The following is a 21724-nucleotide window of genomic DNA, read 5'->3' as shown; positions in this document are numbered from 1 at the left end:
CCTTCCTGTTTTTTGAAAGAATGTCCTGAGAGTATAAATTTTGGAAAGCAGTTCAAACAATGAGGTTATTCAAGCTGGCCTTATTTTTGCTGGCTGGTGAATACCAGCACACATGAAATAGGTAAACTTCCAGCAGCCTGGATGGGAATCAAAATAATTAGAACACTTAAGAGATTTGTACCTTAGAGGCAAAGGTTGTCATCCTCCCACGTCCATTTTCATTCACATATCACAAAACTGTGTGGGAAAGGGAGGACTGAGTTAGGCAGTTTTGCATCTCTGAGTGGGCATCTGTCAGTGATAAGCAATTTTGATGGAACTTTGCTGCAGGGAATATTCAACAGTAATATATTCCTAGCTGTACCAGTGAATTTATTCATTATGAATGCCAGAATGAGAAAGCTGAATGAAGTCAAGGGAAATGAGGGAAAGGTTGTGGGGAGAAGATAATGAAAGGAAGAGGCGGAGGGTGGGGGGAAAAACAGTTAGCAGTGTAGGCACATATGTTTCAAAGCTTCTCAGATTTCCTGAAACTGAGCCTGACTGAAATGAGTAATAGTTAGAATTCAAACACAGTATCATGACAATCCAGGCAATTTTGGAAACCGCTTCCCCACAGAGTCTTTAAGGACTACTTGATGTTGAGGATTATGGTTGGAGGAACTAACATCTGCTGTGTTCACCCAAAGCCATGTATATAACTTCATATTTCCTCCTGTCTTCTAACAATGAAGATTTTACTATTTCTTTTCTTTTTTTTGTTTTTTTTTTGTTTCATTTTATAATGTTTTGATTTGTGGAATCAGAGTAGAGCAAGTAAAAAACCCAAAAAATTGAATGCATTTGCTTGTTTTTAATATAGTTTTCTTTGTATGAATAAACTCTTAAATTAGAAGAAATTGAAATTCTTGAAAGGAAAATAATTAAGCAAGTAATGTTAAGTGCTTCCTACAGAAAAGATTGGCATCCTAACATAAGATCTAAAATTAATTGTGAAATCTATTGTATTCTGTGCCTATGAGTATAGGCCTAAGCCATGAAAATCTTAACGTGAAATGAAACAGAAATACTCATGTGAAAAATTTCAAATTTTTAATATTTATTGTTATTTATATTTTTTATTAGTTAAATTTTATGCATGGCAGAAATAATTAATTGCAAAGAATTAAATCAAGTCAAGCATAAAATTCATTTTTATAGAATGAAAATAAAAATTATTAAAAAAAAATCAGGAAAATCTATGCTACCATATTCAAAGAGGGGACCAAAATGTGTTCTTCTACCTTTCCAATCCCACTGCATGAAATTATTTGCCAAACAAAATACTGGGCTATTAGAAACACAGTTTTGTAGAAAACAGTATGGTTTCAGGGATAAGTTCATTGCAGGTACCCTGTAATGTACTCAAAAGCTATGATGTAAAATACAGGCAACCTAGAGTAATGAAGAAAAGTTTACTGCTCTTTTTTCTGCCTTAGAGGCAGAACCTGGTAGATTAAAGTTGTAGTAGCTTGACCTTTTCTCATGCTCTAAATTCTTATAAACTATATAGAACATTTTAAAGTTAAGTAATGGATGATATTATGTCTTTAATATTTAAAAAACCCATACAGCCCAACATATGGAGGTCTGCAATATCAAATTGTTTTGTTCATGGATGATATAGTGATATTTGAAGAAGCAAAAGGAGGAAGTGTTTAGTTATCTTTTGAATGAATTCCATTAACATATAAAAATTCACATCAAAGTATGTCACTAAAGTTCCAATTGGCCAATCCTTTCTGCATCATTTAAAAGTAAAAAATTTGCTGAGATATATGTTCATACCTCTTTCTCCAGACTATCAGCATCTATAATCATTCTAAACAGTCATCACAGGACCTACTAGAGACTGTCCGTGTCTTGGATCTAGTATTTTGTGACAGTGGGAGGGATGTATATATTAATTTGTTCACTCAGTCTCACCTCACTATTGATAATTTTAATATTTTTCATAGTTAAAATGAAAGTGTTAGCAAAGGCAAAGGCACTTTCACTAAAGGAGAATAAAAAACTTCATCTCCCTGATTGAAGGAAGCTTTAATGGTGGGAAGTGGAACTATCAGCAGCATCAGACTCCAAGACAACATTTAGAACAAATCATCCAATTGCATACGTAGGAATAGTGGCTCTTGGCTGAATGCAATGAACAGGTTGTTGTGATCCAAAGAGAGATTACATTTCATATACACTAAAAACTCCCTTGAGGTACAGTGAGAAAGATTATTTGCTCTTGTACTCATTGCACTGAAAGATTTTTAGCTGCTGGGAAAGAAATGTATTTTTCCTTCTTGTTTTATATTTTTCAAAAAATTATTTTTCTCTGAAGGACTGTTGGCCTCTGGCAAATTCTGAGTTTTAAAATACAGAGTCAGTAAATTAAATTCTGAGCCCACTGAAGGCAGCTGAGTTTTGCCATTGAAATCTGCAGAGGCAGGATTTTGCCTACTGTTTAGAAAACATAGCTTGCAGCAATCAGATAGCAACCGTTGCTGACATCTAGCAGAGAAAACACTAACTACTCAGCTGTCACTAGCACTCAACTGTTGCTTCTTCTGCCTGTGCAGACACAAGGGTTTTGTGACCAAAACCAGGCAAGTGCTCAGAAATAATCTGTGCTCAAATTAGCAGAAATCATATGGCCAAGCCACTTCTCAGCTTCAAGTTAAGACCCATTACATCTTTATATTTTCTCCTTCAGTGAGATGCATTAAACTCGACAAGGACAGAATCTGTTCAGCACAGGAGAGTAGGGCTTAACTCAGGACAGACTTCAAATACATACTGGTATGGTGAAAATCATGAATACTCTTGTGCAAAGTTATATAGACATGACATATAACTAGATAGATAAGCCTTATCTATCTATGGGATAGTGCAAACACTTGCAAGAGATCTATCTTAGTGAGACCTCTTTATTGCCATTAAAGGAAAAACACAAAATCCAGATAATTTCATTTTACTCTATAGTACCAGAACCGGAAAATACAAGAAGTTGTTAATCAGAGATTCAGACTCAGGACGATGTGAAAACTGAGGCCTGTTTATGCTTTTTTACCATCTTGCTTTGTACTTTGTCTACTCTTCTTCTTAGGCAAAACATCTGTTTCTACTGCTTTGTGGCCTCTTGGGTATTATAGCAGTTATTTTAAAGTATGTTCTGTGTGTTGAAAGCATTCTGTGAGAGAATGGTTGAAAAATTTTAGAGAGAGGTCTTTTAAACTTAGTGAATATAGGGGTCCTTATCCGTAACCCTCAGATTAACAATGGTGCTGTTCTTTACATCATTTGTCCTTGAGGTATCTATCTTGTGTAAACTTTGGTTGCTGTGAGAGCTAATGATGCACAGAAACACTACTGCAAAGACAGAGCCCATTTTTATGAGGTAGGTCTCTGTTTTAGAGAGTACTATGTGTTGTGTGAGGTGATTATTTAAAGATTCTATGAACCCTGAAATAAAATGATGAAAACTTGGTTTTCCTTTGAGAAACTTTTTTAAAATTCCAGTGGTTACATCTAAATTTGGGACCTTCACTAAAAAACTGGATATGGTTTCAGTGAAAGAACCATAATATTCAAAACTTTAAATCAATATTCAAACTTGATTTATGAAAATATGTTTTTCTTCACACATCTGGGACCCTAATCCTATTGTTAGGTATGCATTTTTCTTAGTTTTTTCCCCCCATTTATTTTCTAATTAAAAACCTAACAGAATTAAGAAAAGTTATATTGGTCCATGTGTGCAAATATGTATCTGTGTGAGTATGGGGACAGATAAATCACTCTGAAAATGGGCATGGCTTTAAAACAAAGAGACTTTTGAGTTAATCAAACTTTGGAAGTCCTGAATCTTCAGCTCATAGTTGCTTTGACAGTGGAAATGTAATTCCTTAATATGGGCTGCCCTGTTTGTATTAGCTGTGCAAGAGGCATCTGTGTCTGTGAAACAACTCACCTCTTGGTTAGATTTTCACGGGATTTAATGTATCTAGCAGAGCTAGACTGATCTTTTCAGCTGTGGATTAACTTCACAGCTGGCCAGTATGCTAAAATTTAGTAAAGGCACCTGTCCTGCTGCCATTCAGTTAATGGCAAAACTGTGGTATTTTTTCACAGGAACTGGATAATAATTTTACTCTTTATATTGTAATTAATCTGATGCTAGGTACTCTGCTCAGAGAAAAATCAACTATTTATTTACTCTAGAATTAATTTTCCAGTGTTTCACAACCTTTCATTAAATCCCGTGCATTTCTCTCATATTTTGTCTTGTCCTAATCACGTATAAATTGGTACAGTGCAGTGTTTATCTTGCTAACAGCTACTCACTCAACAGAAATTAAGTGATTGCTTTTCTTTGTGATTTGTAAGCTCTTCCAGGCGTAATTTTGCTTTCTGCCAGCCACCCAAATTCATTTGTTAACATAGCTCCTTTTGCAGAATAACTATTGATTTAGAAATTCCCAATTAGAAAATGTGTATCCTCACTTTATCTTGAATGTGAATGTAGAGTGACTAATGTACTGAAATCATAGCATCAGGTCATATAATTTATTAACCTATAATGGTACTATTCATCTAGATCAGGAGAGAGGTAGAGAATATTTCTGTTGACTCAGACCTTCGACCACTGGCAAACAGTATTCCGTAGATTGTCTTCCATCACAGCATCACATTTAGCAATGTCGCTCAGCATCTTGTGTCTGGAAATCTAATTTTTTTGCCAGAGGCACAACAAATCCTATTCTTTCCTTGAATATGTACTCTACTGATAGATCACAGTTTAGTAGAAAAATCTTGGGGGGAATAGATCAGTAGTCTATGAATATATGTCAGGCAGGATGGAATGACAGCCAATTGGCTTGATCCATCTACAAGGTTATTAATTCACATCTCCATTAAAAAAAGTTGGCCCATGATACCAACTGTGTAAAGGACTGAGGACAGGGTAAAAAATGAAAGAACTAAGAGAACTATACCTGTCATTCTCTCTGTTGCAGGTCTTTTAATATTGGCACAAGAAATTTCCTTTTGTTGGTGTTCATTATTCTATGTCTGCAAAGAATCTTATATTCTCTGGAGTTGATTATTTTAATTTCCCATCATCTGGTCTTCATGCACATTAGATATTATTTTGCTCATATAGCTTGAGGCTAGTTTCAAAATGAGTAATGGTTATTAACAAAATGCACGACTCCAATAGCTGCTTTCCTTGAAGTTTTATTCTGAAGGGAAAGAGAATTATGCTAACGTGAACAGCTTTACCTCTAGCATCAACTCTGGCTTGGGAGCTTGGGAAATGAGGTATGAAAGACCATTTCTTTGGCACCTAATTTTCTGGGAGAGATGTTAAACTAGGAAAAGGAACTTAAGTAGAATCTACTCTTTTGCATCTGTTTTGCAAGGAGAACAGAGGCTATCTGACCGAAGGAGGTTAGTCTTCCTTGGTTATGAGCATGGTTTTGGTTTTGGTTTGGTTTGGGTTTTTTTTGTTATTTTGTGTGTATGTCAGGTTTTTATTGCTTTTGCTTAGTTTTTTTTTTTTTTTTTTTTTGGGTGGGGGGGTTCTTTTGTAGTTTATATCTCCAATTCAGCAGTAATTGTACCATTAAAGATATTGAGGGGGACAAACACACTAGATGGATGGGACTACTTCTCTGGAAGCATGTTAGGGAGGTGCACTGTCTGAGAAAGTTTTGGAGAAGGACAGGTGAGGGGACCCTGGTAGTATTCATGGAGCTAAGCAACTGGGCCTGCACTTTGTTGTGGCTCCAGAAGTCCAAGCAGAGTACTGTGAGACAACTGGCTATATTTTCCTGGCTATATTGATTGTGAACAAGAACTTAGATAGGAAAGTCTGGCCACTGGCAACCCTTCTTTCTCCCATGAGATAGAACTGAAAACTAACTACATGCAGCTTTTCTCTAAACGGCACAAAATGCAGAGATCTGAGGCACTTGAAATTAATCTGGTAACAGCGGTATATGACACCACACATTAGTTCCCATAAGTCCCCTATTTTGGTAGACCTTTTTCATCTTTCTCCTTTTTAAATGTTAGTTTGCCATTATTGCAAATAGTATTCAAGTAGGTTGATATGAAGTATTTCATTACTTTTTGCTGCACAACAGAATTTTGTTATTTCATAAAATACTTTTTGCTGTTATTTTGAATAATAAATTAGGAAGGGGAACATTCACTTCAAGTTTTCCTCCTATACTAATGTACAAGTTTCTTATTTAGGAAATCCAATCTGAGTTTGAATGTTTCAACAGAACTGTATTATCATATTTAGGCCAGTTATTTGTCCAATAGTTACTAACTTAGTGAAATCATTATCAGCCCAGCAAACAAAGTTCAAACAAAGAGAACTGCTCCATCTAGAGTTCCGTCTTGCACATAAGCTGATTAAATATTTTAATCAATGATTTTACTGGCTGTCATGGCCTGTACCATTAACTTTCTCTTACTTTAATTTTTTCAATAATTTATATATATTACATCTATCAACATCTATCAACCTAGATGATCATCTATCATCTACTAACAACCTTAAAAACCACTAGTTTATGTGAGTTGATGATCTCAAACTATTTATAAATATTTAAGGGAAAGGTATACACATAACAAAAGATAACTAATTTTGCAGTAGTTTACCACATGAAAAAGTGTTTTCCAGAGGTGAAGTGTGCAGATTCTATTTTAAAACATGAAGATGATATTACTGTGATTATTATTCCTGTGATGATTATTCCAGTAATTTTATCAAAGCTAGTCTAAATTCAGTGCAAATTTCTTCAAATACTTATTTCACAAGTAAATTCCAGAGGGAGCGAGCTCCTCAGCATACAAAGGTATTACCAAAAACTATACTGAAATATACATATATAACTTGCTTTTAATTTATTCAAAGTACTTTTGGTTTTTATATTCAAATATCATCCTTGTATTGGCCTTCTCCTGATTTGCTTTATTCTGCTCAGCATGTCTGAATACGCTGAAAATCTTTCTCACTAATTTATTTAATTTTTCCAAATTGAGATAACAACAAACAATTCTTTCTAGATTTCTGCTCTCACCTCTCCTCTATATGCTTTTCTCTTCCCTTTCTTTTTCTTCCAGTACATTTTTCAAATTAGATAGTCAAAACTGAATGCATTCATCAAAGTGAGAAAATTGGTAATTGCAGTTGAATTAGTCAAATCTTGTGCAATGCTGCATCAAGACAATAATTGTAGAAGGTGCTTTTGTACAAATCAAAAAAGCTGGTAGGTAAAAAGATCTTGCTAGAGAAAAATCACATAAAAATATATCAGTGTATAGTACATGCTGAGAAGTGAGGGGTGGGAAAATATGAGGTGTATGCCAGCCAAGCCATGACAGCCACCTTTCTGCCTGCTGTCAGCCCATGCAAACAAGATGTGGTCTAAGCTGATTTAGCCCAGCCAAGCTGAACTGAATTACTCTGCAGCTGCAAAGAGCTATCTGTGTGTGAGCAGTAACCACAGAGCAGCTACAAATGAGAGCTTGTTTGCATTTGTCAATCACAGTGCTAAGTACAGCAAAGGCAACCCCTTTGCTGAGTCAGCTTGCCTGTTGTGTGCGCTGCTCCGCTCTCGCCACGCCGCTGCTGCTGTCCCTGGTCTAGAGCTCACTTCTATCGTAGTGCTGCACAGCAGTTCCCCAAATCCTGCCTCTCCTGTCTGACAACCTTACTTTATTTGGTCTTATCACAGTGTGACTGGAGACAGAAACTTGAGTTTCTTGGACTAAAGACAGAACTTGAGTCCATTCTGAAGGTGGGAAATAGTCTAAGCAGGGTCCAGAAATAAAGATGAAAAAGACTATATGAAGTCTCCTTAGTGGGATAGTAGAAGATGAACTATAAATACACCTATTGGAATAAATCTGCTGAATTTTAGGGCCTGGATGTTCAAACAGAGATTGATCAAAGCGCCTGTTAATTTTTCTAAATGCCCAAGGCCTGATGGAAGTCAAAGTAGTTATTCTAAAACACTGGACACAACGTTATTCATAGTAAAGACATCTCATCTTGGATTTGTAAACTCGTGAAAAGATATACTTGAGTTATACAATTAAAAGTGTCACAGCACTTCTTGCACTATTTAATCTTGTTCTTAATTGAACTCAATTAATTGGATATGGATGCCTGTGCTGTCTTTGACACCAGTAGGATATCAAACTCCAAATGTATGTACACATATACATATACATATACATTTGAAACAAAAGGTTTTTTACTCTCAAAGAGGTATTCACCACTGGGAACAAAACCAAGATGACTGACAGCTCCTTCAGGTCCGTGTGGCTTCCCCAGACAGAGCTACTATGGTGACCACACAGTGCTAAACTCTGCCTCTTCTGTGTAATCAGGATAATGCCTCATCCACACCCACTGAATAAATACGGGATGCCACATCCCTTGAAGTGTTCAAAGCTGGGTTGAATAGATGTCTGAGAAACCTGATCTAGGGAAATGTGTACTGCCCCCAGCAAGCCTGTTGGAGCTAAACAATCTTTAGGGTGCCTTTTAACCCAAACAAATATATGATTTTATGATTCTATGAATTATACTTCAGACAAGCAATTAGCTGACCAATCTTTACAATCTTTCCAAAAACAAAACTGAAAATGCCTTAAGCTTTGCTTCTCTCTCTCAGGGTCATTGGCTAGTAAAACAGCATGTAGACAAATCAAGATAGAATGGCAAAGATTAAACCAAATACTGAAATATGCAAGTTGTTCTTCAATGTTTCTATGGAATATATTCCTGGAAATTATGGCCTATTTTATATACTGAGTAAAAATCAAGTATTAACTTTATTTCAGTACACATTTTTTAAGGCAAGAATAGGTATGTGCGAGTTCCAGAGAAATTAAGAGAAAAAGAAAATCCACCCTACTCCTGTTTAATTCTATGTAAAAAATTCAAGTGACATGTTCATGTTTTTCTTGGAATTATTCTATTATGGATACGTCTAAACATTTTCGTGAAGAAACGTACAAATCAGTAAGCAGGAGAAAGTAGGAAAAATTTATATGACACTTCAACAAGACTGATAGAACAGGACAAGTCATGCTTAGATGCCCAGGCAAATAGCAGCAGTCTGAATTTATTTTTTTTCTTCCTTTAAATTTAGCTTACTCTACACTAGATCAAAATACTGTCTGGAAAAATGCCAGCCTGTGGTCTTTTACAGATGATGTCATTGATGTTTCAAAGAACTTTTGCAATAAAACAAAAAAATTATCTGCAGTTGAGCCTACTTGCATTATATTTGCTTTATGAAGTAGTGCCACATGTGAAGGAAAGCACACACACACTGGTCACAATATATTGCCAAAACTGTTCTGAGGAAGCCAGCTGGCAGACTGATTTTCTTTAAAGAACAAAACAGAAAGGTTTGTCTAAGAAAGAATCACATAGGACAAGACGAATCTCTGTGAAGTTGCTTGCAGTTGTAAAATATACCCGGTTTCCTGGCTCAGAGACAAGGTTCAAGTGAGCCTCAGACTGAATTGTCTCTCTGGGAGACTACTGCTTCCCCTGAAAATGGGTTGTAAGACTTGTGAGAATATGTTCAGATAGATTAGAAGCTGCTTCACCAGTTTAAATGTCTAGTTTATAACGAATACTTTAGGCTCACTTCAACCATCCTATCATTCCACAAAACATCTGCTTCAACTTGACACTGAGATACAGGGCACATTTTGAAGAGACACTTTTCAGTAATTTAGTTCTAAATAAAGTCATTAGTATGGGTAGTGAACCCAGGAGGGAAAGTTCACTGTAATATGATCCTCCTCTATTAATTGAATTATTTTTTTCAACTGTTCATTTAATCTTTGATACTTATTTTGACATTACCATTGGGTAGAGAGTGGAACCCTCTCCCTGCTCAGGGACAAATAAGCCTTTCAAATATATTTTACAATCACTAGCACATTCTCTAGTAATAGCTAATAAATATACATGAAAAGAAGTGGCAATGAACCTGAAGAAATACAGACATGGGCTGTATTCAATCTCTGGGTCACACCACACCGCCCTTGTGGTTCATGGTAGAGAAAGAATTATTGATGATTGCTACTGATTGGGCTAAACTACAAATGAATCCCACTTTGAAATCTGCTGTAGATAGGCAGGCTTAAGAAAACAGAACTTATAAGCACAATGAAGGAAATGTACAATAGGTGAATGCATCCACAGTGGGCAGCTGCAGTGCAATTATCAGTTGAGCTAGAGAGCTCATCTGCTGAAAGGAGGGAGGGGTGTGCAGAGGAGTCTGTACAGGCTAGATCAATGGGCCAGGACCAACAGTATGAAATTCAACAAGGTGAAGTGCTGGGTCCTGCCCTCGGGTCACAAAAGCCCCATGCCGGACCACAGGCTGGGGGCAGAGTGTTGGAAAGCTTCCTGGAGGAGGAAGAGGACCTGGGGGTGCTGGTTTGCAGCAGCTGAACATGAGCCAACATGTGCCCAGGTGCCCAAGAAGGCCCAGGGCATCCTGACTCATGTCAGAAGCAGTTATTGCCATGAAGACCAGGGTATTGATTGTCCCTCTGTACTCAGCACTGGTGAGGCAACACCCTCAATTCCTGCGTTCAATTCTGGGCTCCTCAGTTCAAGAAAGACCTTGAGGTGCTGGAGTGTGTCCAGAGAAGGTCAACAGAGCTGTTTGAGAGTCTGGAGCACAGGTCAAATGAGGAATGGCTGATGGAGGTGGTGTTTTTCAGTTTAAAGAAAAGAAGACTGGGGTGAGACCTTCTGGCTTTTTCCAAGTTCCTGACTGGAGGGTGTGGCAAGAAAAGGATCAGCCTCTTCTCCCAGGCAACCAGTGACAGGCCAAGAGGAAATGGCCTCTTTCTGTGCCAGGGAGGTTTAGATTAAGGAGGACATCAGGAAAAAGTTCTTCACTGAAAAAGAGGGATTAAGGATTAGGAGGAGGTTAAGGATTGCAATGGGCTTCCCCAGGAGGTGGTGGAGTTGCTGTCCCTAGAAGTGTTCAAGAAATGATTACAGTTTGGTCAGTTTGGTTGACATGGTAGTGTTTGGTCAAGGGTTGGATACAATGATCTTGAAGGTCTTTTCCAACCTTAATATAGGTTGGAAAGGTCTATAATAATATTTGGAGTCTATAACAGTATTCCCCCTACATACTATGAAGACGGTGAAAATATTTACTGCATGTGCAACCAGATCCTGTTTTAAAAAAAAGTGAATGGTAATAAAGAAAACAAGTTTTCAGCAAAAGGAGTGTGGATTTGACTCAGATGATACCAGTATTGCATGAGCATTCATGCCAGAGGCAGAGGTTTAGAGGTGGGGAACTGTCACTGGGGATGTGCTCACGGGTGCTTTCGGGATAACCCTAAGCACTTTGTGGGTCGCAATAAACCTATTGCCATATTAATGCTGGTGAGCTACCACACACCTGTAGTTTTGTCCACATAGCTTTGCAGCCTTGTCCCCAGGCTGCAGGTCATGTATGCTTGGCATTGCCAACTTTTTGCTGACATATTGTCAGTGCATTATGTTGATCAGTAGTGCTCTAATACACCAGGGTTCTTTTCAACACCAGATTCATATAATAGTAGAAATATCTGTTATGTTAGAACCATAGCTTAAAAATATTACAGGTTGCTAGCCTTCTATGTTTGTGAATAAAAGTTCAAAAAGCTAGTGTTAGAAGTTACCAGTCAAAAAATAATGAAAGATATCCAATTAGTTATTTATAAACTTAAGAATTTTTAAGTAGAATTGGGGTATTCTAAGAGAAGATTAAGCAATATAAAATGAAGTAATATTTAATTCATTGCAATTCTGGATTCATTACCCTGCATAATGGTTGATGTCTTTCTTACATTCATGAATTTCTGGGATTTTCAAGACAATTTAATCTGGTATGGATTGAACGAGAAATGAGTGTCAGTCTCACCCTCTGAGCAAGCATAACAAATAACCCACTACCAACATCTTGTACACCATGTAACATTTTTAGAAATTGTTCCATGGTGGTATACAGTTACATTTATTCATCCTAACTTGCAGCACCTGTTGCATTTACCAAGTTTTACATTTATGTGTTTACAGCACAAGGCTGGCAGTCTTTGAACAGCCTCTCTAATGTAAAAAAAGACTGATGAAAATGCCTGCAAGCAATTAGCAGGACTCTCTGTTTATAATGTCAGCAACATCAATTTTTTCATTCCTAGTAGAAAAAATGAGTTTGATGTAAACTGAACAGGAACTGTGACTGCTCAGCCTTGCACTAAATGGACCTTAAGAGTATTATTATTATAACCTTGGCATATGCATCAAAATCCCTGTTCAAGGCAACTATGAACGCAGCACTAGATTTAAATAAATGTCATACTTCCCAATGTCAGTTAATCATTTTGCAGTTCCTTGCTGCTCTGCTTACTCTAATGTGTTTCAGCAACATCTAAAATTATAAATTCATGCCTCCCACCTGTTATTTGAAATATGTTAGACATATTGTAGACCTTGAGTTTGAAACTCTGGTGTAATTATCTCACACAAACTAGTCTGAGTCATTTGTACTGTTCAGGAAAGACAAACACATGTATTGATGCAGCATGTTGGAAACGTTTAAACTTGTCATCTTAAAGTGAATGATAGCAATTGGTTTCCAAGAAAATAATGAAAAATTATTCTAGAAAACCTAAACAGCAAACCAACTTCAAAAGATGTTTGTTGGACAAGTAGAACAATGTAGAATTTGATTTCATAAAAATGATATACCAGTGATTCCAGGAGGCCAGATGACATAAATTCAAAAGTATCAAGACTGTAATACCAGATTTCTTTAATTTGTAAAATTGCACTGAAAATACCTGCATAATCAAATATCTCACTCTTGGTATCCAAATCAATGAGCTGAAAATTGAGGGTAAGCTTGAGTCTCTGTATTGGGATTGCATGGCTAAACTTTGATAATGATGGGACTGTAGGGGTTGCTCCTATGAAGAGATGCCAGAAACTTCCTCCAGGTCTTCCTCTGTCCCTGACAGCTCCAAGGTGGATATTCCTCTGGAAAAGGCTGGGCCAAATCAGAAATGGTGATAACGCTTCTGTGGTAACATATTTAAAAAAGATAACAAAACCCCCAACATTATTGCTCAGATATAATTGTGGCCAGAGGGGAATGGGATGAGAACATGTGAGAAGAACAACCCTGAATTGAAGATGGAGCTGAGGACAAGATAGATTCTGTAATACTTTTTATACCTTCCTTCCAACATCCCTTGGTTATTTAAAACTAAGGAGCAACTGTAGACTTTAATCCAAAGGGTAGCATCATCTCCATAGTGTCCAAAGGCATAGCTTTTTACCTTGGAACTATAGGAAGACATGAAACTATTAAACACAGAAAATGATAGCCAGAAAAAATCAGGAGGAAATAAAAATGAAAGAAACAGTATTAGCAGTCTACAGAGCATGAATATGAAAGGAAAAAAAATTACTCCCAACATCAGAAGTGGAAGAGAAGGCAGAGAGAAGGAAAATCAATTAGAGCTATGATGTCCTTGATTATTTCCTTTCCAGTTATTCCTTAAGTAACCCACATTCTGGCCAACATATGAAACCATTTAAGGTAGGACTTGGAAAGTAGACTTCAGTTCTCATACAAAACCCTTACTCACTGCACTGAGAATTTTGTCAGAAGAATACAAGCATAATAAAAGCATGCTTCTGCCCACCAGCTGGAACTTTTAGCTCTTGATCCACTAGAATGACATAACAGGAGAAAGAGTTAGACTTTCCCTCTCACTTTGAAGAAAACATATACTTCTATGGAGTTCAGTGACCTAACAGTGTTTCTCTTTGAAAACTGGCAATCCTAAACCACATTCAGATGTAAACCACACTCATTGCATACAGAAATTCATCTCTCAGTTCTCAAACTTTTAAAGCTTTTCTTTCTCAATTACCTGTTCAATATGGAACATTTATTCTTCCTTCACTGTAATGGCAGGACATAAATGTACCTTACAAGGAGTTTCACACTTTGTCTGAAAGCTAAACAAAATCTATTGCTTTTTAAAAATTACTAAAGTCTGGGACAGCTGCTATTACCCCTTGAAGCTAGAGGATGTGTCCAGGTTAAGTGTCCATTCTCAGTGTTCAGGTGGGAACTGGAAAATATTAATGTGATCTGTGTGAGAAAGAAGTGCCTCTGAAATATTCAAAACAATATTATGTAATCAGTAGAGGAAGATTTGAAAAAAATTTGGTTCAGAGTGTATACATAAAAAATGTGGTAATTTTCATATGGATGATAATTTTTAAAACACATTGCAGGAGAAATATGTAATATCCAGATTTACCTCAACAGAAAATTTAGACAAAGAAATTCCTAGAGAAACTTTTATCAGAATGTTTAAAAGGAGTGGTTTGCTGTGGGTTGTCACAGATACTATGTCAGAATTCTATTTCAAGGTAAAGCATAAGAACAAATAACTTATTTGCCTGAGAAATGTCTTGGTTTAACGCTCTGAATTTGTAATTTCCATTTTAATTTTGGAACGACCTATTTTTTAAATGTAAAATACCTGAACTCCAAGAAATCTGCATCAAAACACAGTATTTTCAAAAACTTGAAACAAGGCAAAGTTTTTTTTTAATTTCAAGAATAGAAAGGAACATTTTTTCTGAAGTAGGAAATTTTAGATATCTTATTGTCATAAGAAACCCCAGTTTTTAAATCAGAAGTTGTTTACCAAACAAATCTTCCAAGCTCTCAGCAATCCTATTACCAATTAGAGAAATATGAGGAATATTAAATTGTTGCAGGTGTTTATTTGCTATTTACTGTTTTGATTTGACTATATATGTTTTAATGGATGACAGTGACGGAGGTGGAGGGAACCTGGGAAGAACTGCGCCAAAACTTCTCTACTGAAGCTTACCACCAGACTCCACCTATGTAAAATAGATTCCACAATGTAAAACATGGGAGAAGACAAAAAAAGAGGAAGCTTTTAGCCATCTCACTGCTTTCAAAAATGACTCCCTAGAATTCAGCTCACAGATGATACATTTTTCATGTACCTTGGCTTTCAGGACAAATGTAAAGTACCTCTAACTTACCAGCTTGGTAAGGCAGGGTGAGGATAGCAGTCATGGGGCATGCAAACCCAAGTGCGCCAGCTCCCCAGACCAAGAACGGTGTCACGGACACCCAGCTGGCTGCCACACCCTGCTCCGAGTGTAAGGAGGGGATGTTCTCTTTGCACACCTTATACCTCACCTTGTTCATTGCACACATTATACCTCACCTGTCACACTCTGTAGAGCTCAGGAGAACCTCATGAGAGCAACGAGCCCTCCCTTATGCACACATAGTTTTCACCTCCAGTAGGCAGGAACTGGTGTGAAAATTTTGAATGTTCATATTCAATGACAGCCTCTGTAAGATATTTGGTAGCATTCTCCAGCCTTCTGTACACTTTCTAAATATCAGCACTGGATGTGAATATGGGCTGGCAGCACAAACATCTCCTCCCATCCAATAAAAATACATTTTCTGTTGTTTTGGTGTATGGGGAGGCTCTGTAGTGAAATCTCTCAGATCCAACTGTATGAACCAATTGGTCTCAGTAAAGTTTTCATGACTTTATACCTACAAACAAAATAAAAACTGTTAAATATCTACCTTCATATATTTATTTAAGAAACTAAAGGTGTTCATATAAGAAACTAATTGAGTGAACTCCAATTTTCTTATCTGCAATTACATTCTGTACATCTGACAGTAGGCCTATTTTGAATTCAGCTAGCATTGTATCACAGAATAGCAAGGCTCCACCAAACTAATCTTGTTATTAAAAACCATTTTAATGTGAGCATTCCCAAAAGCATGCCCTCAAAAATAAGGCTTGTTCAAAATTTCCATTTGTTCTGTGGTGTTCTTTAGTCTTATTTCATTTATAAAGTATAAACAATGAGCTGGAGTATACTTGCAAGATATCATTCAGTTTTCAGTCTTGGGAAAAAAGATCTTATATTACTGGAGCATGTCTGGAGAAGGGCAACAAAGCCTACACCTTCAACAAAGCTGGTGTAGGGTCTAGAGAGTAAACCTTAAGAGAAGAGGCTGAGGAAGCTGGGGATGTTGAGCATGGAGGTGGGAAGGCACAAGGGAAACCTTACAGCTCTCTACAACTACCTGAAAGGAAAGCAAGATGGGTGTTTGCTTCTTCTCCAGGGCAACAGAACGAGTAGAAATGTTCTCAGCCTACACCACAGGAGATTCACAATGAAGATCAGGAAAATGTTTTTCACTGAAAGGATGGTTAAGCATTGGAACAGGCTTTCCAAGGAGCTGGTGAGGTCACCACCCTGAAAATGTTTAAGAAATGACTGGACATGGTATTATTGCTGCTTAGGTTGTATTGGTGTGCCAGTGTTCAGTCAAAAGTTGGACTTGGAGGTCTTGGAGGCCTTTCCCAACCTTAATAATACTATGATTTTGACTTTACTATATAAGGCTGTTTTGATATTTTTCTGTATAAGACTCTAACTGACGTTATTAAAGAACATTGGGTATCTGATGCTTCAGAAATTGAAGTGCATGTATAATTCTAAGCAGTTGTTTAGTTGCCTTAAAGTTAGTAACACTCCTATAAGAAAATAGCATTAATACATATCAAGAAGATAATTACAGAATTTTAGGCAGAAACACACATCCATATGCTATAAAATCATACCGAAAGAGACTGAAAAATCTCTAGATTTTTTTTTCCTGGGACAAAAGAGAATGAAGACAATACCACTCTCAAAGTGAAACCTAGTCTGTCAGCATGGCTCCCAAAATTTCCACACTTCAAAAGGTGTTTTAGAAGGAATTGGATAATGTACCTTAAAATAGAATGGTCTGTGACCTGAGATCGAATCTTCTTCTGCTGTGGTAATATCACTTCTGCTCTCTGTTGTTTCACTTAATAAAATCCACTTATGATCAGTGACTCCCTTGAAATCAATTTATATAAACACACATTTTTAGACTGGTACTATGTAAAGGTGGCCCATTCCACTGTGTAGCACAGCAAGCTGAAAACTGTGCAAAAGGAATAGCCATAATGTGTAGTTGAAAGAGCTAGAGAAGATACCTATGAACATAAAACCTGACAGAAAAATAAAATTTAAAATATCAATTAAAATAAAGCTTTGACAGAATTCTTGACTTTATTTAAAGTAGTAAATTCTATTTATTATCAAATAAAGAAATCCTTTACTGAAGGATTAAACCATTAAATTATAATCTTCATAATTTTCAAATGAGAGTTTTCTGTACCCTTCCCACTTGTCAGACGTCAATAATATTATCTGGATAAAGGACATACAGAAATAGGGGAAAAAAAAGAAAGACTTAAAAAAAAAGAGTGAGAAAGGCAAAGACAGAAGTAGGAAGGGTCTTTGCAAGTAACATCTTTTTTTTTAGAAGAGTAACAGCCAAAGTACATGATACTGCCCATGCACAGATTGTCACAAACTAATATTCATCATGCATATATATGAAGTTTGAAAAATCTTATACATTTATAGCATGCTAAATACAGCACACTATTCAGAAGTTCATTAGGTCCTTTGAAACACCAAAGAGTCAAAATTTTCAACACAAGTTTTCCAGTAAAGGTTGTTTTGATATAATGCTGACTGAATATAATGTAAGAACTTCATAATAGGAAAAAGTTTTGCACCATTAAAACCATGAAATTTACTGTCTAATTGAATCTATATGAATATATTGCTGTCTCCATTATTTTTTTAAGGAAAGTACACACTATCTTTTTAATCTAGTGTTTTTGAAAGAGGATAACATGCAAAAAGGTACGTAGAAAATCTGTCACCTTTGCTTGAAACCTCTTTGAAATTCAGAATCACTGATTGCTCTCTATAATGATATTTTTCTATTGATGTCAAGTATGTCCATAAAAAAAAATAATTACACTTTTAAATGCATTTAAAGTTGCCCAAATAAAAACCTGTTCTACACTGTCAAAAAGCTCTTCTGTCAACAATATTGGTACTGACAAGGAATGGAAAATTTTATCTGTTCCTCATATTCTCACATACTAACTAATCTTGATACATATTCACAGGGGATTAAAAATGCAATAAGTTTCAATCAATAAAGAAAGGACTGCTATATTTTTATTTTATGAACTATCTTCTTATTGCTGCATAATAATTTGTATTTATCTTTGAAATTTGTGGTTTTAGTGAAGAAAGCGGTAATGTTTCATAAGGTCCCAAATAACTATGAAATGAGCAGATGATTTTTAAACATTACTGAAAGAAGACTGATTTGGAGAAAAATTGTATCTTGTATATCTGTAAGCAGACACACACTCAATATTTCCCAAAAGTCTAGCTTTTCCTGGAGACCCAGCTGTACATTATAGTACTGTCTTATGCTGCATTATCTTATTCTTTTGAGGGAGTTTTACACTTCAGTTTGCAGCTACATTTATTTTTATTTAAAGATGTATCTCTTAAATTAAGACCATCATTGTCAAAATTCCTATGTGTATTAAGTGATATTAAGTCGTACTGCTACAATCAACTCAATAATATATATGCATAAATAAGTGCAATAGTAGTTTAAGAACTAAACATACATACCTATTCCCACATATATCTTTATATATATAAAATATATATAAATATTTTGTTACAAAAAAGTTTAAGGAACAAAAGTGACTGTGAACAGACTATGAAATTGAGTAAGTTTTGGGTTAAACTCATAAAGAGGTCAATATTGAGGAGAGATTATTTTAACTGACATGAATATTTCATGGAGTGTTTTTTAGAAAATATCACTCTGTAAAGCAGCATAATGAACAAGTGAAGTGCAACTGTTTTGAACTGACAGTAATCTATAGGATTTCTGCAAAAAGTCATAACAATCTGCCTTTCTGTGGCAAATTTCACTAGTGGTTTTTTCAGTAAAGTGTAAGTACATATCATAAACACTATCACATTTCAATTACTCAAATTTTCATCTCTGGTATTTAAGGACTGTATAAAATACTGAACTCTGATTTTTTTAAACTTTATAGGATAAATTAAAATGCAGCAGATGTCTAAATTAAAGGTGTTTTCATTTCAGATTGAAATTTTCTTACAGACCATTTGTCTTTCCTTCATTATTCCTGTCTGTGTGCACACAGAAATAGCTGGAAAAGATTTGAAAAAATACACATTGTGGTTTGTAAATGTGTCTTGCCAGCTTTGAGCTTGTCTGTTTGTCCCAAACCTCTCTAGTTCAACAATCATGTCCTGCCAGATTTGGCTTTCAAAATTAACATATTTTGTATATGACATATGTTTGAAATTAGCACAAAATGCAGCCAAGAACTGGAAATTAACAAGGAAAAAAGTTATTTTAGCTAACATTTGGGAGCCAGGAAATACTTTGTTGGCTTAAAACATTAGGACAGGCTATTGTCTATTAAATTAAATAAATTCAATATGTAGCCTACAAATTGTCATCACCACACTGTCTGTTTTGTTATACATGCATCATTTCTCCCCTTTTTTCGCATGTACATTTGATGTCTGTGTGTACTTTTGTAGCTATAGATGAAGGAAAACATCACATATGCCTCTCATGTTAAAAGTGGCTGTAAAGACTTGAAAATCTTGCAGTACTGTCAGAGCCAAAAATTTCTGCTTCTCATTAAGAACTGGCATATTGTTCTTGTCACACATATGCATTAAGCACGCCACTATGGTCACTGGGTTCTAATCTTCGTTGCTGCTGCTCATTTGGAAACAAAACAGCATTTTCTTTTGTTTGTGCAAGACCCCTGGGCATAAAACCTGGGATCCTTCTTCTCCATCTTAGCTGAAAATAATATTATATGCCAAGGTTATTGTCATCTCCTGAATGGCCCCAGGCATTAGGACCTCCTAGGGACCACAGCTAGAGGAGAAATAGGGTGTGTAGCAGGATATTGCCTCTGCATCCTGAGTGCCATGACTGGGGCAGAGGAGAATCATGAATGGTGGCACCCCCGGGGCATCCAAGCCCACACTGATGGGCTGGCTGCACCCTCTAAACAGCTTGACCAAAAGTTCTGATCTTTGCAGAGGTGGGCTTATTGTTATTTGAGGAATATGAATAAAAGAGTAGCTTACTGTCATGAATAGGCTGCTTAAAGAATCACCATCAAGGGTAATGGCAAAAAGCGGATTTTAATATAAATTTATGGAAAAGAAACTTTTAACAGAGCTTGATGGAAAAGTTCACTCTATTGCTTATGACCTAGATGAAGCATATGTAGGAAAATGTGATTAGAATTAAGTAAGAATGATTTACATAGAGACAGAGGTTACAAAAGATTAAGGGTGCAAAGGATATGGATGCAAAAATATAAGGTTACAAAAGGGTTTAGCAGCACTTAATCATTGACTAATTTAATAGTTACAAAGTGATTCAACAGGATTTACTACGATTATGACAACAACTTGATTATAGATCCACAGCGACAACATTCATACCATAATCAATTCACACACACAGAGGCACAGAAATTTATTCATCTACATGAGTAAGTGTGCAAAGGTACCCATCAAAAATTTTCCTGAGATTCAGTGAAATACTCATGTCAAATCTCTTGATTTTTCTCTGCAGGCATGGGTTGTGCCAGAAAGAGTCAGCCTACTTCTCACTGTTAGCAATGGTCTTCCAAGTACATGTGTAAAAGTATTACAAACAGGAATGATGGTGACCTCCAAGAATCATCCCACGTGGAGTTACTGTGCAGCCAGTGGCAGCCTAGGAAAACTCAAAGGGCATCTCTTAAGACTGCTCTTCACAGGATAACAAAGTGATTTGCTTTAGTCACCCATAAGTTTCTATCCTTCCTGTATCTCAAGTTAGTAACTACTGGAGGGTTGGGTTTTTTTAAAAAAATCCAGTAACAATGGTGTCATTTCACTTGGACTACAATTCAGACAAATGATTTACCAAGGATAAGAAAGTCAACTGCTTATCCTTTGTTCCCCACCTTGCTCAGGCAGCTGCTGCAGTCAGAATTGTTCCCATCTTTGTCATGCAAAATCTCCTGGTAGGGAAAGGAGCTCTCAACTTGTTCAGTCAAAGCTTTTCAGGAGCTACTGAGGCTGTAGAGCAGGCCCAATGTGAAGGGGGAGAGGAGGCGCCACCATAATCCACCCTATGACTAAAGATGATCCATTGCATTCCAGGGAGTGATGGTGTGGTTGCCTCTTTCCTCTGTGATAATAAACACATTAAAGCCATATTACAATTGTGGTTTTAGGGGAATGTTTGATTGAGATGCCTAATTGTATGGATTTTGTTAAACATAGCTGTCTGGTATTACATGTGTAATAGTGTGAGTAGGTTGTTGGAGCCATCCACCTGCCTAACAATTCTCCACACTCTAACATAGAGAATAATATTAAATAGCAAGCATGCTCTCTACTGGTCCCTTCCAAACTTTGATATTCTGTGATTCTGTGAAAACTGTATGACTATAGTACTAGGCACCTCAAATTTGGTGACACAACTAAGTTAAATGGAGTTGCACTGGTTTACATCACAAGTTACACCTTGCGTATTCTGACTTAAACAAAATTCAAATCTTTACTAGTGTATTCTAATGA

Source organism: Agelaius phoeniceus, chromosome Z (genome assembly GCF_051311805.1).
Source record: "Agelaius phoeniceus isolate bAgePho1 chromosome Z, bAgePho1.hap1, whole genome shotgun sequence".
Taxonomy (NCBI): domain Eukaryota; kingdom Metazoa; phylum Chordata; class Aves; order Passeriformes; family Icteridae; genus Agelaius; species Agelaius phoeniceus.
This window is presented reverse-complemented; position numbering follows the sequence as displayed.